This window comes from Protopterus annectens, chromosome 4.part1, assembly GCF_019279795.1.
Source record: "Protopterus annectens isolate FY-2018-M chromosome 4.part1, PAN1.0, whole genome shotgun sequence".
Taxonomy (NCBI): Eukaryota; Metazoa; Chordata; order Ceratodontiformes; family Protopteridae; genus Protopterus; species Protopterus annectens.
The window spans coordinates 848,082,357-848,090,469 of record NC_056734.1 but is presented as its reverse complement, the minus strand read 5'-3'; positions in this window follow the sequence as shown (position 1 = coordinate 848,090,469).

Genomic DNA, 8,113 nt, shown 5'->3' with positions numbered 1-8,113 from the left:
CCATGGGTTGACACCTTTTCATATGGCCATTGTTGGACACTTCCGGGACACACAGCGGTGTTTACAGGCCAACACATAGCCATGGTCAGTAAACAGGATAGCACATACTTTTATCCTCAATACATACCTATTGTTTTTGGACTTTGGCTACTTATCATATTGCATGTAACATTCACGTTTCTTACATACAGGCATAACTATTTAATGCAACTATTACATTATGTATGGGACATATTAATGTCCTACGATCTCGGACATTTGCCCTTTGTAATGTTTTATGTCGGGACACACCTGCCCAGGGAGGGGCTGTCCCTCCTAATGTGGGACAGGTGGTGACTGTATGCCTACAGCTAGCTATACCCACACCTACCGTAATCATCTACCTCCGTGTTGGCACTAGCAGATACATGATGCGAACACACACACACATTACAGTCACACGAGGATGCACACAGCACCCTCAACACACACATACACAGACTACGGCACTCACACACACAGTTGAACACAGTATCTACGTGGACCGTAACACCGGCAGCGGTACCAAATTATCCATTTATATCATCATACTATTACTCGCGGTTGTACTGTTCTCTTTCAGTCTTTCAGCCTCGTGGTTACGCATGTCGGTATGTTGCACATTCCATAGTTGGTGGTATCCTAAGTATTTGTACCTCCAAGGTATTATGAATGTCGTTGACCTATCTATATATATTTGAAGATATCGCTGAATCCGTATATATCAACATATATCACTCTATCGCCCTTTCTATCTGTATTATATATATGTATATATGTATATATATATATATATATATATATATATATATATATATATATATATATATATATATATATATATATATATATATCTGACGGGGAAAGTGACAGGCAAGCTACACCTTTCATTGTGTACTTGGTGTATACTGTTTCCTGGACTCCGCACGTTTGTGTCTGTACCTGTCACATTACACACCTGCCATAGGTTAGGGTTGCCAGCTGTCCCACTCTGCGAGGGACAGTCCCTCTTTGGGCAGTTGTGTCCTGCAAAATATTTGTAAACATGGCAAATGTCCTGTGATTTTAGAACATACTTATTTCCTATAGTTTATGTAATAATCGCATAAAACAGTTATTCTGTATCTGAGCCAACAAACAGAATAAGTGAGTAAACATCACAAGAATGAGCTTTTATCTAGGCAAAACAGTGCAGTTCTGCTTTCCGTACTGGCCGGGTGTATGTGTCGGCCTGCAGACATCTGATGTATGTCCCACATTAGTACTTTGAAGGGATGGCAACCCTAAAATAGATACATCTTGCCTAGCAATAGTGTTAGGTGATTCTATACATGATTGTGTGTTCTACACCTGGCAGTGGTCGTTTTACCCTTCAGAGCAGGCGCTATTAGTACAGGGGTAAATAATGCTGGTTTCACTTGTTCTGGACATCATTCACCGTGATCTGCGCGATATTCGGAGTAGCTTATCCCTGTTTTGTGCATATCCATATAGTCATATTTAAACGTCGCTTACCAGCAGTGGGCAATGCATATTCCCGGTAACGTGTGCTAAACATATGATCTGATGACCTGCATCCGACATGCATTACTCGTGCCTTCGGGATTACGTTACATCCCTTGCAGGACGTGGGACCGGGAACATGCACTTCGGTCACTGCATTTAACATATGGCCATCTGGGATTTGTACACGTGTTATGTCATTTTGTATGTGGAGTACACTACAGCTGTTACTCCATACTGCAGTCACATGGGTAATTCAGTTAGTTTACATATTGATGAGTCCAGTTAATGGTATGTCCATGTGATGTTTACTGTATGTGCTCCGGCATTGGGTATGTATATCACAGTGAGCCACACACGATACTGTGCTACACCTTCAAACGACCGTGGGTGGAGCATGCTGGGGTGATGAATACCTGTCATGGGTACACCCCATGCCTTGACACAACATCCATGATTATATTATGTGGAGCCCCTCATTAACGCAGCAGGGACTCCGTGCTGAGTATCTGCAGAACAGTGCTTAAACACATGTGCTCCCACGATTGCCTCTGCTCCTCTACGCGACAGTTGGTTACTCGATGTTGTGGTGACAGCAAACACTGTTTGCCCCATTTGGTGTATGGCCTCTGACAATCGGCCATGTACCCACCGATGTACCTGGGAGCCTATACACACAGCACCAACATATGCTGATAGGCGTATGTACTGTTCAGGTGTTGACATTCTGTGTTCCAATAGCTGTTGTGTACAATGTTTGTGGGCTGCCTATGTAGGATTCACACAGTGGGCCACCTATACATTACAATTTACAGGTGGTCGTGCTTGTGTGCCATCCATTTTACTGTGTGTGCAGGTGGAGAGGTGTGTCAGTCCGTAGGGGCCTACACTGTCAGCGTATGTGCTATACGTTCCCTCTTTGCCAAGGTGTAGGCATATTGGGCACGCCTCTGTCTGCCTACGGGGCTGGCACAGTGTGTTCATGGTCTGAATCCCTCTGTGCCTGTGATGGCCTTGGCAAATGTGGTGGGCTATGAGGGCTTTCACCATTTTGTCCCTGCTGCAGCTGTTTCCGCAGGATCATATTATGTAGCATGGCACATACTATGATGATGTGGGCACACGTGCCTGGAGAGTACTGCAAGGCTCCACCAGATGTGTCCAAGCACCGGAACCGTGATTTCAGCATCCCAAACACATGCTCTATGATGATTCTGGTTTGTGCGTGTGCCTCATTATGGCGTTCTTGCATGGGTGTGTGTGCATTTCTGATGGGAGTCATCATCCACGGCTCCAGTGCATAGCCAGTATCCCCCACAAGGTGGCCATGTGGGATGTCCCCCCTGACAAATACCTGATACAGCTGTGAGGCATGCCAGATATGGGAGTCATGGTAGCTTCCAGGGCTGCCAGCACACACATCCATGATTATGCCCTGGGCACTGCACGCAACCTGGCAGTTGATGGAGTGGAATCCCTTGCGGTTTATGTAGCACCTACCATGCTCACCGGGTGGTGACTTGATTTGTATGTGCGTGCAGTCTATCGCACCCAGTACCTCCGGGTAGTGTGCCACACGGTGGAAGTGACGCATATTGCTGGCCAACTCCTCCTGAGTTCGGGGGAAGTATATATGCTCATTGGCATGTGGTAACATGGCATCCAGGAACTGGTGTAGTACCCTGGATGCTGATGCCTGTGAGATCCCCATTATATCTCCAGTTGGCCTTTGAAAGGTACCTGTGACTAGTATTCACATGCTTACACATACCTTCGTGTTCACTGGGATGGGTTCCCCTCTGTTATTTCTGGTTCTCGGGCGTGGCCGGCACAGCTCCACTATTTGCTGTAAGATGTCCCTGTCCACCCTGTAATGCTCTACTATCTCCAGATCATGTAGCCCCTGGTAAGTTACCCTTGGTCTGAACACTCTTCTCCTCCTCCGGGGCCTGCGGTGGTTGTCGGCATCATCCTCCACAACACTGTCAGTCTCTAACACATGCTGATGAATCACAGCTATGGCAGCTCCCAACATGTACATTTTAAAAGTTCCTCGTGTGTTTACACCTATGGTGCAGTGCTTGGGAATTCACAGGTGTGTGTAGGGTGCTTTCACACTTTATACTATTGTGCTGTGAACACCGATGATGTCATAGGGTGTGTATGTACAATCATAGCTACAGGGTATCTTATGTGTTTTACTACCGGAACTACTATTGTGGTGCCTTTGGTGTTGAATTACATTTGGCTGCCGTGGATTACCTCTTGACCTTCCCTTTATATTTCTGCGCGTTCCACCTACCATTTTCTGGCATGGATACGGCGGCCTGCTTTAATTTGTACTTTCCTAGACCTGGCATATCTTGCGTAATGTGTGCTATTGCCGGTCTACTGTCGGTTTGCTTTGCTCTGCTATGACAGATCTCCTATCTTTGCAATCCAATGCCTCCCCTCCTTTCTTTGCATTCCAATGCCTCCCCTATCCTGTTTTGCAGGTTTCTGCGAGCAGCCTTGACAGCTGCCGTCGATTGGCCACCGTGAGTTGATTGATGTTGATTGCTCATTAGTATGCCAATTACCCTATTTTGGCATTTCCTTCTTTTCTTCCCCTGACCTTCCTGTTTGTGCTATTGTTCACGCCGCATGCATCCGCTTACTGGGTTTCGGGCACGTTTTCATCCCCGTACACATGCGCTTTTAGGCACCATGTGTGCTCTCAACTAAACGATTCTATACCTTCCTCCCCACCCCTGTCCTGCAGCTTTGCTTAGCAATGGACAGGCCAGATTTGCATTGCTCCAATGTGCTTACTGCTACGGTGGCACACCCCTCTGCTGATGTCATGTATCTCCTCTGAGCCACTCCTCAGTGTTATAGCGCTGCGCCGTATGGTTCAACCTTCATCCGGCGGGACATTTAGCTATTCAGTATTATCTGCCTCATTTGCATGGTATTGACTACTAATTCATAGTTACCACACCAAACACTGTCGCAGGCCCTTAGCAACCCTTGCACCTTGGTTGTGGTGTTACATGCCTGCCATTGTGTATTATGGTGTACACCTGATTTGTATTACATTGCGATTTTATGACATTTTTATATATTTTCTTTATGTTCCAGTTTGCGCACACATGCCCTGCGGTTGTACTTTGCATTACTGTGGACATGACATTAAAGTTGTTTTTTAGGTGTTGTGCATCCTTTCTTATGCCATTGGCTGTGTATTTAGCCATTGGCATATGTTAACTTTGTAATACATGAGTCTGGTCTGCTTCCATAGCTCAGATGTTCAATTTGGGAAAATGTAAACCGTGTTTTTTGGTTTACATTTCCGTGGCCTTACGCTACACCTGCACCACTTCATGAATTGCTATATGCCTTCATTTGCATGATGCGACACTGCACATGGGGTGATTAGCATACCTATGCCGAGGGCTGCGCAGTTCTGGTGTATGCCGGTAGTGCACATGGTATTGGATCATACTTGAATCGCTCAACGGCCATATTTGGCATTATTCTGCCTACGCTACGCCTGCGCCTGGCACAAGCTTCATGAATCCCGGGGAATGCCCTTTTATGTTACTCTGTAACTGAGATACTAATAATTTGTTAGTAATTATGAAAATAAAAGTAATATTTCCATTAAATACTTATACAAATAAGCACATCTTTCATATATCTTAAATATATCAATAAACATGCACTCATAGATGAATTTCTTGTTGTCATGTAAAAGCTTATATCTCATTAACAAAAATGTTATAACAATATATGTCTAGGTTGTAAAGTTTCCAAGATATGACAACTTGTTTGTGAAACTGTAGCAAAAAATATAATTTTAGGTTTGTGTGCATTAGAATATATTAAAAGTATTTGTGGAAAGGCTGTGAATGCAATGACCATTACCTTTATAAGGAATACTTCTTATTAATAACATTGTTATTCATGCAGTTTTAATAGATTTTATTGTTCACAAAATATTTACATCTGTTTGTCTTATGATTTCTAAGTTTATTTTTCAGAAAATGCCCCAGAATGCAAGATGTTTGTAGGCTGCTAGAGGTGTGACTTTCCACACCACAAAGGTGTTAATGAGTTAAAGGCAAAATCAACGAATAAAGGAAAACAAAGCAATAGCTCTCTAAACAGTAAACTAAAGTGCAAGGCAGTGAAATAAATCTCTTATCTGTCAAGGATGGAGTTGGATTAACTCAGGACCCCTTCAGAGTGTGGCAAGGGTGCCAAGCAGAAGGGAGCTCTGGGAAAATGAGCAGCAGATAATTTGTAGTAAGGGATGTTAGCTGGGCTTTTGGGTGGGTACTTAGTATTATGGATGTATGGAAAACAATGGATAGGAAAGTACTTAAATAGGTTACATAACGAACAATAGCAATAAAGCCCTTTACTATTCAATATCTTCATTAATGACTTCCATCATTGCAACCCTGATGCTAAACTTGTCCAATACGCAGATGACTCTACTATCATCTGCTCAGCTGATTCTCTCCCCAGACTTATGCAAATAACACAGGCTGCCTTTAGTAGTACTGAGCACTGGGTGCTAAATAATCATCTAGCCCTTAATGCAACTAAAACTAAACTTATGATTTTTACCCCCTCTACGAACTATGCAATAGAGAAAAATTCTTTCACTATAAAAAGCCAAAACATGATCCCTATTGAAATAGTACCTCACACCAAGCTTCTCAGAGTCTATATTGATGAACATCTAAAATGTAATATTCACCTTCAGACCAACATCAAATAAACCCACCAAAACCTCAGTATACTTTACTGCCATAACTGCTACCTAACCTCCCCAAGTAGGCTTACCCTCTCTACCACTTAACTCCTCCCCTCCCTCCTATATGTAGCACCTATTTTCACCAACCTTCAAATTACCCTCACATCTAAGCTGGCATCCTGCTACAATAAAATCTCCAACTTTGCTACAAATCCCAAATCTTCCTCTCACCACTGCATCTCCTTACATGCGCTGAATTGGTTAGAGCTCACTAATCATCTCTGTTTCATTCAACTCTCTACTGCCCATAAACTTATTTTCAACCCTTCCCACTCCCCTTCCCTTTCCTCCATTCTCGTAATGCACCTTTCTGGCTGTTCTCTCAGATCCAATAATCAGCACCTACTTGAAGTGTATAAACCACTACGTACTCCTGGCCAATTTCTATTAGCCTTCTCTCTTGCACAAAAATGTAACTCACTTCCTCCCCATATTCAGACTACCAAAAATTCTTCTGCCAGTAAGGCCCTTATCTCTCCTCCACCTGGGAATGCTCTTGCTCCCACCCCTCCTAAACTTCCCCTACACATATCTTGCAATAAAACCTCTATGTCTCTTAAGCTCTATCTTTCCCCTACTGTTCTTCTCCAGCTTTTTCTCCTCCCCTTTCATCTTAAAACCCTCTCCATCTCTTAATTCTTCAAGAAACATGGCTCATATTGTTTAAATTGTGTAACAACTGTTTTATTTTGTGTAACAAAAATGTAATATCTCAGTGATTGTTTTCACAACAATTTCTTGTTTTAATAATTGTATTAACTGCCAATATATTTTGCATGTACTTGGAGATTTTCTCCACATAATTGTATTAAATGCCAAAATATTTTGTATGTATTTGGAGCTTTTCTCCCCAGGCTTCCATTGAAAATGGGCTCACTATGGCCGGTTAACAAATACAAATAACATACATAATACATAAATAAATAAATAAAAGAGAGGAAAGAAGGGCTTTGAAAGTCGGATTACCATAATGGGAAATAGAATGACAATAAGGGAAACTTGAGGGGTTTGGGAAAATCCAAACTGGAGCTCTGGTCTGTGGTTAGAATTTCTGAAACTTTTAGCTTACTGTCTCAGTCGGAGCTGGGACATACTCAAAGATCAGGGGAAAAATACAGTAGTAAGGTAAACAGAAATGTACTGGAATGCAACTTTAAGTAGGTATATAAATCTATAAAAAGAACTGAAGCACAGATCTTGGAGCAGAATTCACAATGCTGCCATGACTGCAATCTCACCACAGACTAGTGTACCAGACTACTGAATGCAACCTTAAGCAGGTACATAAAGCTATAAAAAGTACTGAAGTACAAATCCTGGAGCAGAATTCATAATACTGCAAGCACTGTAATCTTGCCATAGACTAAGCCAGCAGACTATGCAGAAATTTTCCAGTAATGCTGTAATAAATGACTAAATGAGGCTCAAATCTGGCAGTAGATCAGAGTCCTGCCACAAATGTGAATGAAGCTACAAGACTGAGGACCCAGACTTTATTCAAGATACAAAAAGCTACCTTTTATGTAATTCTACTTATAAAATAGAAATTCAGTAAAGTCTATAAACAATGCCAAAATCTTGTAGTAATACATAATCTTCCCACAACTGCAAATGAAGCTACTAGACTAAGGTCCCAGAACAAGTTTTAAAAATGCAAACAGCAAAGAAGTACTAAAAGTATCACCAGACAGGTCACTTTAAGTGCAACTTAAAATATTTAAGTAGAGTTTAATAAACATGTTTTTCTTCCTTTTTGATGAAAGCTTGTATCTCATACTTTAAGGCTTT